An 11,582-nucleotide genomic window follows, 5' to 3' on the forward strand; every position below is an offset into this window, starting at 1 on the left:
CTTCCCCAACTTCCTTGAGGACTAGCACCCTGTAGGTTGATTTAGTTAGAGGTTACTATGATGCTGGTGACGATGACTTCCACTCTGACAGTGTTGTCATGGAGTGTAATTGAGTATGGCCAAGAAATCTCTAATTCTGGTGAAGTTGAACAGGCACCTGAAGCGAGATATCAACGAGAAGATTATTTCATTAAAGTTCATAATCATCCAAATGTTTTTTTGGGGTGAGGTAATTTTAAATACAACCATTTGATCAACATTTTAGGCATAATTATTGCAAAAGTTCTAAATTTTGTTTTTTCTTTAGTATAAGGTAGGAGATGTCTGACACTGAATATCCCAATAGATCCAAATAGATAAAAACTTATTATGCTTGCATTTGCAAATAATTGATAGTGTTTCAGCTGTTGGAGACATCCAACATACTGAATGATTTTCGTGGATCAATCAACTATACTACCTTAAAATGCGTCAGTCCTCATCATATCATTATATGGAGCATACATTTATGAAATTTTTCACTAATCATAAAAATGGTATTAGTAAAGTTCATTGGGGGAAAAGACAGGAGCCTTTTTTGTCGAAAATATTGTGGAGTAGTATAACCATTTAGAAAACTCAGCTTGCAAACTTTCCAGTAAGGCATGAAACACCAATAACTATACATTAGTCACAAAGGAACAATGTCAAATGTGTCCTAAGGTGGGAGCTAAAGCTGACTGGAAACATGCAGCATGCTAGACTTATATTTCCTTTACATTGTGAACAAACAAAACATAGCAAACACACCCAAAAATCTCAAGCTGAGGAATATGGGTTATGTGTTTATTTTGATCTATTGTTGGTACTGCTAATTTGTGTTAGCAATATGGGTTTTTGTAATTTGCAGACGTCATATCCTTAATTAGTGTTTGGTAATTGATATGCTTCAATTATAAATCCAAACAAATAAAATTGGTAATTGGCTCTCACACATTGATTCCCAGTCATGTATCTATAAAAGTTTCTGACCAACTCACATATGCCGTAGTTTTACTCACATATGTCGTAGTTTTCCTCATCCGCAGTACCAGATATTTTGACAGTGTAGACATAGTTAGGCTTTAACTTTTCAATTCATGTTTGACTGTCTCTGTATTGTTTTGTTAAGCAAAACTCTGATATATCCATCCCTTCTTCAAGTTTTCACCATAATGGCCTCACTTTCGTTTAACTAATTTGTTATGTCTCACAACTTATTTTTACATTTTGTCTTACTACTTATTTTTACTTTAAATTCAATTTTATCTTGCAGGATTATATACTCCAATTGCTACCTGTCAGCTCGCACATTTGAATACGAATGGGCAAGGATGTGCCTAATAGGTTTACATCAAAATTCTTTGCTTTAATATTAAAATCTAAATTTGTCGATAAAGAGTAGTAAAGGTAAAGAACCCCTACCGATTTGGTGATTCTGTGATATGATTAAATTGGCCCCCACTATTTTATGGTGATGTAAATATGTGCATCCAAAAACTTGATGTTCTCATAATTCCTTATCTTCTGAAGATTGCAACGATTTTTGTGAGTACGAATGAGTTTAGTACTTTTCTTTTGTGAATGCTAATGATGTTTGTTTACATGGTTGTATTACAATCATAGATTAATTATTCTAAAATTGTTTTTCAATGAAAAATAAATAGTTGAATTCAAATGTAGCATATGTTCCACTTCCTACTCTCCGGTGCCTTTTGACTAATTTCTTCTTTAACCATCATCCTCTTGATGTGCTTTCGTTTTTGTTTCTTTGCTAAGTTGGCAGAGATAACACATGATCTGCTGCAAAGATAAGTACCATTGTTGTTCCTAGCTATTGCAGCACGGTAGTCACCGTAGCTACCAACTTTGAGGTGTGTTACGTGAATACCAGAAGCTGAAGATGAAACACTACAGCCAGTTGAATGTTGATGCTGCCTGGAGGTGGTCATTTTGAGAAGGATGTCAGGAAATGTGATTCAAGCAGTATATCATCGAAACCACAGAATAATAAACATCACCACCTGATTGCAATATGACATATAATGCTATGAAAGAAGATTTACATATTTTTCCCTATTTTTAATATTAATAACAATGGTGTTTCCTTTAGGCCCCAACTGTACAACTCTCCCTGGCTTGAACATTCAGCTCATCATTTTAAATTTTTTAATTAATCTCCATTGTAACTCTTCAGTTAATTAAAACAAAAATACAACCCATACAACCCACACAATAGTATGTAAGAGCTACCTGTGCACAACGTATTTAGAAAAATTAATGGCTACCCAATCGTTTGAATTCTTTTCTTTGTCTTTTGAACCGTTTGATAACTCTTGAAGTAGCTCTTGAGGTGGGTAAATTAATAATATGATTTCAGGTGATTTTTCTCTGTTGTGGTTAAAAGCTGAACAAAGCTCTCTTTCTAGAGCTTCTGGTCCCATCGGAGTATATTTCAGCCAATAGAATCATCCTGATTTTTCACACCACCAAAATTTGGTATTTTCAACCCCTTCTTTCTTTTACCGCCTCCTTTTTCTACCAAACCCTATTTTATTTAATTGCACAATAACAGTTCCACGAAACAAAAAGAAAAACTCTAGGTTTCTTCTCCGTCAACCACCAGTTGCATGCTAAACAAAATCGAAAGCCCGTAATGAAATCCAGGGTTTGGGAACAACATGAATATTTAGAGTTTTTGCAAGGGATCCGAAACAGGTATGTGTAAATAAATTTAGGATCTTTAATTCTGAATCCTAGCTCCTAATTAATTACTGTGTTTTTTTTCGTGGGATTTTCTCTCCTTTCTTCTCATCAATCTCATCCCTTCTCTCTGTACATCTGTTTCTTTCATCGTATAGTGGTTTAATGTGTTTGATTTTATTTTCCAGGTACGATTTTGCTCAAAAGGATACAAACCCAAATACGATTTTTTGTTGGTAAGCACTAAACCTAACCTTTTTCTTTTCTCCCTATTCTCCTTTTCTATGTCTTTGTTTATCTGTATTTTTGTTTGTTCAATTATTTTTCTTTTGGGAGGATAACTATTATGTCCTCACTGTTAAACAACTTACAAGTGAGGAGTTATTATACATCTTCTTCAAGAACTATAAAAACCTATATTTGAAGGCGGAATTGGAAATTTAGAATGTACATGTTTTGAGTTACTTGCTCTACGATCTCAGGATTTTGCATTCTAGAAGTACCAATTTGATCCTCAATGCTTTGTAGGATTATCCAAACAGTTGATCCAAACTATAGATTTCTAATGTTCCATTGGGATCATCAGCAAAAACGAAAATGGTACTCATCAAATTTAAAATAAAAGATTCTTCTCTCTACATTAATAAATCTTTTTTCGTTCTAATTATTGAATTTTTGCGGGCACTCTACAAAAGTGGTAGAGGATCGGTGCGTGGATTTTCTGATGGATTTTTATTCTCATCCAGAGAGTAGATGATACATGATGTAAAGGGATTCTATTTGAAACTCGAAGCAGTGACTTTCCCAAAGGATGCTCAGGATGACTGCTTATGTGGTACGACTTGATTGAAGGTAAGCTCTCTTCTTGATGTCCCATTATGCCTAATTAATTAATCATTAGGTAGAACATCATCGTATATGAATCAATAAGTACAATACTTAGATCCGTGGAAACCAATCTGATCCCCTGCAGATCATCCATGGAGGGGAAAAATGGGGTTGATGCTAATCAAATCCTCCCATGTACTACGGTCTGTAAACAATTAATCTTTTCAGATTTTGTTTCATTATTTTTTCTTTTAATTTAATCATTTGTCTTCTATTCCTAATAACCTTGGTGCTATTTCAGTACAAAGTGATGGTGATAATGGATTATCTGAAACTTAAAGCAAAAGTGAGTTTGAGTTTGCTTACTTTATTTTTCAACAATCAAGTTTGCGAACTTCAATTTCATGACAGACTCCATTATTGAATGTGAAACGGGAGAGAGGGGGACCAAGTCTAATTTTTTTACTTTAGCAGTAGGTGACAAATTGATTGTGCAGTCCCTAATAAGTGAAAAGATATCATTATTGTCGTTGGTACTGACAAATTGTTTGAGTGAGAATATATGGTGTTGCCACTGTAATTTTGTTTCAGGTAATGTGGTCTTAACTTTGTGTTTCCTATACCTGAGAGGTCAGGGAGTAGCTGATGGCCTGGGCATGGAGGTTTAGGCGTTAAAGATACATGGGGCTCTGGATTTTTAAAAATTACATGTAATCTTAGCTTCGTTAATCGGGAAGAGCTAGCCTCGCATAACATACTAAGAAAAGTTGATAAAGTCTCTTATCATATTTTCAAACTTATACATCCGATGGCTATCACATGCCCACCTCTTTATCGTAAATTTTAGTCCAATTTTTTAACTCAAGCCAGAAACAATTTCTTTATGTTCTTTGTTGGTACAACTATAACATCCAGAAATTAACTGAAAATAATCTTCCCCTACATTAGAAATTAGGTAATTGTGCAAACTAATACAGTAAAAGTTATTGATATGTGTATATTTATTTTATTGTTATCCAACTCATATATTATTATAAAAACATTTTCAAGTCACTGACATTGCCTCTATTCATGTATCCAGGAAAAAAATTTTTTGCAGTGGAGGATGCATTACTCAAGGTCGGGGTGGAACTGGATTACCAGATTACAGTTGATAAGTCTAATATGAATAAAAATATTTCACCGTGGGAAGATGGAGTACCCACATGGACTGTCTGATCTCCATATCCAGAATTTTTCTAGGATCGCAAAGAGTACCCCTGCGATATCTGGCAAAGAAATGCAGGACAAAACTTGGATTGGAAATCATATTTAGTTGTATTTGATTGTTTTAGGGAATTGCATCCATGATATGGACTAGGATGAACAAAGAAGTCAGGTTTGTTAATGAATGGATAATACATGTCTTTTGTATTATGTTATATTGTCATTATGCGAAAACGTACTTTGTGCAATTTATCTCATGAAGTGTTTCATTCTGCTATACAACACCATTATCCTTCTGCAGTTTAGGGTGCTATTAATATAGATCAACATGATAGAAAGGGTTATTCCCTGAAAGTAATAGAATCAAAGTTCAGATGGTGACGTCAAGTTAGATTTGTGATAACCAATCTCAGCCCGTGCAAAGCACGGACGCAACACCTAGTTTCTAATCACGGAGACTATGTAACGCTAAATCTCTTTCCTTGGATAATATGATTAGAACTTAGGAGAAGGGCAATACCGGCTCAAAATAGGTAACCAAAGTAGAGATTCTGAATACTTCCGTCTATGGAAATCTCTCATTGGATAGAGATCAGAATATTGGAAACCCATGATTGCCGAAGGGGAAGCTACCGGAATTAACAGGGTATCAGTTGCATCCTGTAGATGGTGGATTTTCGACAAGGGATAAAATCGTAAACCCATAATTATACGAACCTCTGATCCAGCAATCAGACGTGAGTATCGAGACACGAGTCTCTCATCGAATTCTCTGACTGAGAATACTTTCTCTCAGAGTACATGCAGATGTGTAGTCTCACGGCTAGACAACAGCATATCTCATGAATACTGAACACTTTCAGTGATTATTTCTATATAGTATCACGAGATGAACGGCTCCTAGACAGCTTGCTCTGCTAGTATAGAGCGATAACATCTTCAGGAACAAACAACGAGTTTACCCTGACTATATAAAGGATATGACTTACAGACAAGCTCATATCGGGATAATTAATGCTCCTAGACAGCTTGCTCTGCTAGTATAGAGCCACAAAGTTAATTATCCCTAATTAAGATTAATTCTGCCGTGACATTCACTACTGAATTCCCAGAATAATCTATTATTGCTCTTATTCCATGGTCGAATCCACGACTGGTCCCATGGAATGGCAATAACAATTGCTCTTATTCCATGGTCGAATCCACGACTGGTCCCATGGAATGGCAATAAACAATTGTTCTGATTCTATGATCGAATCCACGGCTTGATCTCATAGAATAGAAATAACTATATTATCTCATTACTCTGATTTCATGATCAAATCCACAACTGGTCTCATAAATGGTAATAGATAAATCTTCATTACTCCGATTCTATGGTTGAATCCACGATCCCATGGAATGGTAATGCTCACTTTATTATTCTGAATTCGTAGTCGAATCCCCAGCTGATCCTATGAATTAATAATAAACATCTTATTACTCAGTTTTGTGAATTATTCTCCACTGAATTCCACAATTAGTAATAAATAATCAACAACCGGGCGTCTGAGCTACCTCTAAGTAAGTCCCGATTCAAATGGTGAAAGTGTATTCAACGACGATACACTAACAGTCACCGCACGAACGAGTATTTCAAAATACAACGAAACGATGAACCTATGCAAAATAGGGAAGAAAATAATAAATAATTAAAAATGTTGACCATGGTGCTGGGAGCACGGACACACGACCGACCGACCGTGTCGTGGTCAATCCCACACCAGTTTTATATTTTTAATGCATTTTTATTATTTTCCATGATTTGATGAAAATTCTCTCATTTTATCAAATCTCCTTCGTCTCGAGGAAACTCCTCGGTTTCATGGTATTTTCATAAATTCGTAAAAAATAATATAAATTAAGGAAATAAGTGTGGGGCGTGACTGTTGGCCAACCGGCCATGCCTTGGTCCCAGCCGGCCCCACACCTCACGGTTCCTCATTATTTTATTATTATTATTATTATTATTTCTCTAATTTCATGAAAAAACTCCTTGATTTTATGGTATTTTGCACAAATCATCAAATAATAAATAAAATTATGAAAACTTGTGAGACTGGGCCACTAGCCGGCCGGCCATGCCCTATCCGGTCCCACACGCCCCTTGTTTTATTATTTTATTTTATTTTTCCTTGAATTCATCAAATTCCTTGATTTCATGGTATTTCTCTCAAATTAGGAAAAATTCCCTCAAATCATGAAAAATACCTAAAAAAATATTAAAAATTATGAAAACTCGTGGGACAGGGCCCTAGCCGGCCGGCCACGCCTCCACGGTCCCACACGCCCTTGTTTTTATTATTTTAATATTTTTTTCTTCCCTGAACTCATGAAAACTCCTCCGATTCATGGAAACTCCCTAAATTCATCAAATTTCTCAAAATTCATGAATTTTTCATAAAATCATCAAAATGTTATAAAATTAAGGAAAAGGCACCACGGGACCGTGGCCACGACCGTCCGACCATGCCTTGGCCTCGGTGGTCCCACGCCTCCTTTTTCCTTATTTTATAATTATTTTCCATCATCTCATGGTGTTTTTCTCAGTTTCGTCGAAACCCTAATTTTGGCATATTTTCTCGAATGGATGCTCAATTGCACGCCAGAAAAAATATCAAAATTCTCAGGACTGATATGCGGACACCTTGGGGACACGAGCGTGCTATCTTGACCGACTAAGATTGGCTCTTTGGATTACAGAAGCCGGTCCCATCAAGTTTCACAGTTTTGACCTAATTTGCACAATTGCACATGTTAGGTCCAAGACTCTTCCAAACACTTTGGATTTTCATGAAGTGATCATCAGGCGGTCACGTGACTACCCAGGGCCGGTTTCATGACCCCATGGTCGGTCCCTCATGTCATAATTAATTAGGTTTTCTCACATAAGGCTCGGACGAATAAATGATTAAACCAGCATTTAATCATTCTTTCACCAACAAATCGTCAACTCTTCAGGAGTTCTTTGTATTTGCTCACGTGAGCTTATGGACACTACATGGTTGATCCACGGTCCCATGTAGTCGTTCCCTCCTTCGTCCCATAGGTAAACTTCTGACGAACCATGAATTGATCATCAATTGATCAAATTAGGGTTTCTGAATCCAAGGATCATCATTCCAGATTCCAATCTTAATAATTTTACGACGAACTCATGGTCATTAATTTTATTAATTATGCTCGGTTCAACGACCAGTATTCTAATTAATATTTTTGGTATGCTGCCAATAATCCATCAGATGAGCAACACATGCTCAGACGATCAAATATTCAACAATTCATAACATGAGCAACACTTGCTCAGATGATATATATTTGCTCAAACCAAGGAATATTGGTTCAAAAATCAATATTCAACGGTCCATCGAATGAGCAATACTTGCTCACTTCATCGTAAAAACTATACCTCTGTCTCATGACATGTTCAATTCATGAGATTCATAACATCATGTTCAACTCAGCAACTACATGGACTCATCGTCCCATCAAACCACGAAGTCATCAATTGACTAACAAACCACGAGACGTCAATCGTGTCACTTTGGGGGGATATCACTTAGGGTTTTGGTCTGGCGGTCTACGACACGTGTGTTCAAACACACGATGGAATGTGAGCAAGTCGTGCAATCAGTTGAAGGAATTCACGAGGTAGTGGGTGGAAAATCGACCAAGTTTCCACACGTTGAGCAACTGGTTTCAAACACGATCTCCACTTCCCCACTCCTTGATTCCATCAACTGTCACACTTCACGGAATCATGGTGTTTAAAATTCTAGCAATATAAATAAGTCTCTGAATCATGATTGAGGGATCAACATCAACAGTATCATCAATCTAACGTCTCATCGACGTCACGAGATCATCAACTCATCAATTGAGCAACTACTCTCAATTGAGCAATTTCAATCATTAAGAGCTTATCATATTCAGAATTCACACACCCATAATCTTTGATTACTATTGATTCCACACATTTCCCAGCTTCCCTCCTAAAGATCAACCCATCCTCTCTTGTGACCGAATTTACTCTGGAACGATCATTGTCTTGATTTAGGCCAGAGTACTACATATTGATCACTCGAATCTAAAGCACCCCCTTTGCAGCGGTGCATCTGTGTGAGGTTTAACATTTCGCTCGGTTCGAGGAGTCTTCTCCGTACGGTCGTCTCCTCAATTCCTTAAAAACCATCAAATCGTTTTTCCCCATCTACAGATTGGCGACCACAGTGGGAGATCATTCTCTCGGTTTGTAGGATCAGAATTTCGCAATGACAATGTTACAGCGAAGTTATCAATGACACAACATAACAGCGTCGCAGAACAATTTCAGAAATGATAGAATAAATGACGTCATCTAAGGTCACGAGAAAGATGTGATAGTCTTGCGAAGATTAGAGAGTTTGCGAAATTAACATCTGTAAGGTTGCGAGAATGTCGCAAACCATATCCGAAAATAAAGGACAGATTAGCTGTCATCCACTATGTATTTCCTTATAAATAGTCATTTGAGTTGTAAAGAAGAGAGCGATCTTTTTTTAGTAAGAAATAAGTAAATAGGAGAGAGAAAGTTCAGAGCAGAGATCATTCTTGACTTCTTTATCTTTCTTATAAGAACGTTCAAAAATTAATCAATAAAATTAAGAATATAAACCTAAAAATGAGTTGATCAACAATGAAATCATATGAGGGGTGTAGTGTAGGATTTCCTGCAACTACATAATGGCGCTAGAAACAGGGAGGAGTTGAAGATTATTCTAGAAAAAGCTAAAGATTGATATTGAGATTTGTGAAAATTTAAAGTGATTGATTAAGAATTTTTCATAATTTCTTGCAATACTGTTAGCATTGAAGAAATGGCTAGAAGAAGAAATACATCTGAACAACCGACTACTATTAGAAGAAGCAAAAAAATTGCTGGAAGAGAAAGAAGTGAAATGGGAGAATCTACTAAAATGAGAAATAATAGAGAAAATCAAATTCAATCGCCAATTCAACAAACACTAGTTCAAGATAGGAATATAGATTATGACAGAGTGAGCGTACACACTTGGCGATCAAATTTAGCAGAAGAAATAGAAGAAGAGCAACAAAATAGAAATTATAGACAGGAAGAGAGAAATCAAAAAGCAGATGAAGGAATAATTCATGTAGGTGAGGAAATTGGAGCGAATTTAACAAGGAAAAATCACGAATTAAGGATGGAAAATATAAGACTGCAGACTAGAAGATCGAGAAGTATTACAAAATCATATTCAAGATCGACTAGAAGAGAAATGAGGCGAAATTCACCCACAATCAATGCTGGAAACAATATTCAAGAAGAAATATCAAATCCTAATGAAGAATATCGCGAAAATAGAGAAAGAACTGATGATCGTTACATTCCACAAAATGAAACTTTTGATGATGGGAAAATTGGAGGAAATCAAGAGAACGGGCAAAATCAGAGACAAAATAACCAAGATGGCGAAGGAAATCAAGAGGAAGTAAGAAGAATTTTACATATGAGAGAAACTCAAAGAAATCAACAGACAATTGAAGAAGAAATTGAAAGACATAATGCTGAACAAACACGTTTAATCTGCGAATGTGAAAGATTGAGAGCGAAAATGGAAGAACAAGGGATTCAGGAGACAATTCGCCAGAACAATCATGACAATCGAGAAAGAAGGCGTATACAAAACCGGAATAACGATAATCTCAATGAGGAGTATGATAGAGTAAAGAGAATGGCTGAAAGACAGCGAATTGAATTGATAAGAAATGAACAAAATTATGGAGGGGAAAATGAACGACATCATCATTTGCGAATTCGAGATAGGGATGAGGAAGAGAATCGCAGAAGAAGACGAGATGAGGATAATGAAGAAGAGATACAAAATTTCGCAAGAGAAGATAGACGTGAATGCAAAAGAAGAGAAGCAAAATTAAAGAGACCAATGGGTCAAGATTCAGGTGTAAATAAACAAATCTTGAAAGAATTAGAAGAAGTGAGAGGAATGCTAAATAACAGAGGAGAAGTAGGTAGAAGGAAATTGGATGAAGCAATAGAAGAAGCTGCGAAAACTCCATTTACAAGGGAAGTACAATTAGGAGGAATACCACCGAAATGCAATTTGCCCGCATTAACCAGCATTTTTGATGGAACAACTTGTGCAATTCAGCACATTAAAGCTTATGTGAGGTGCATGTTACAATGGGAAAATCATGATGCGGTATTGTGCAAATATTTCGCATCCATCTTAACAGGAGAATCGCAGAAGAAGACGAGATGAGGATAATGAAGAAGAGATACAAAATTTCGCAAGAGAAGATAGACGTGAATGCAAAAGAAGAGAAGCAAAATTAAAGAGACCAATGGGTCAAGATTCAGGTGTAAATAAACAAATCTTGAAAGAATTAGAAGAAGTGAGAGGAATGCTAAATAACAGAGGAGAAGTAGGTAGAAGGAAATTGGATGAAGCAATAGAAGAAGCTGCGAAAACTCCATTTACAAGGGAAGTACAATTAGGAGGAATACCACCGAAATGCAATTTTCCCGCATTAACCAGCATTTTTGATGGAACAACTTGTGCAATTCAGCACATTAAAGCTTATGTGAGGTGCATGTTACAATGGGAAAATCATGATGCGGTATTGTGCAAATATTTCGCATCCATCTTAACAGGAGAAGCGTTAAAATGGTTTGAAGGTTTACCAAAGAATACAATAACCTCCTTCAATCATCTGCAAACCACATTCTCGGGAGCATATATAAGTAATAATTCCTTACGACCTGGTATAGA

The sequence above is a fragment of the Papaver somniferum genome, chromosome 1 (assembly GCF_003573695.1).
Source record: "Papaver somniferum cultivar HN1 chromosome 1, ASM357369v1, whole genome shotgun sequence".
Taxonomy (NCBI): domain Eukaryota; kingdom Viridiplantae; phylum Streptophyta; class Magnoliopsida; order Ranunculales; family Papaveraceae; genus Papaver; species Papaver somniferum.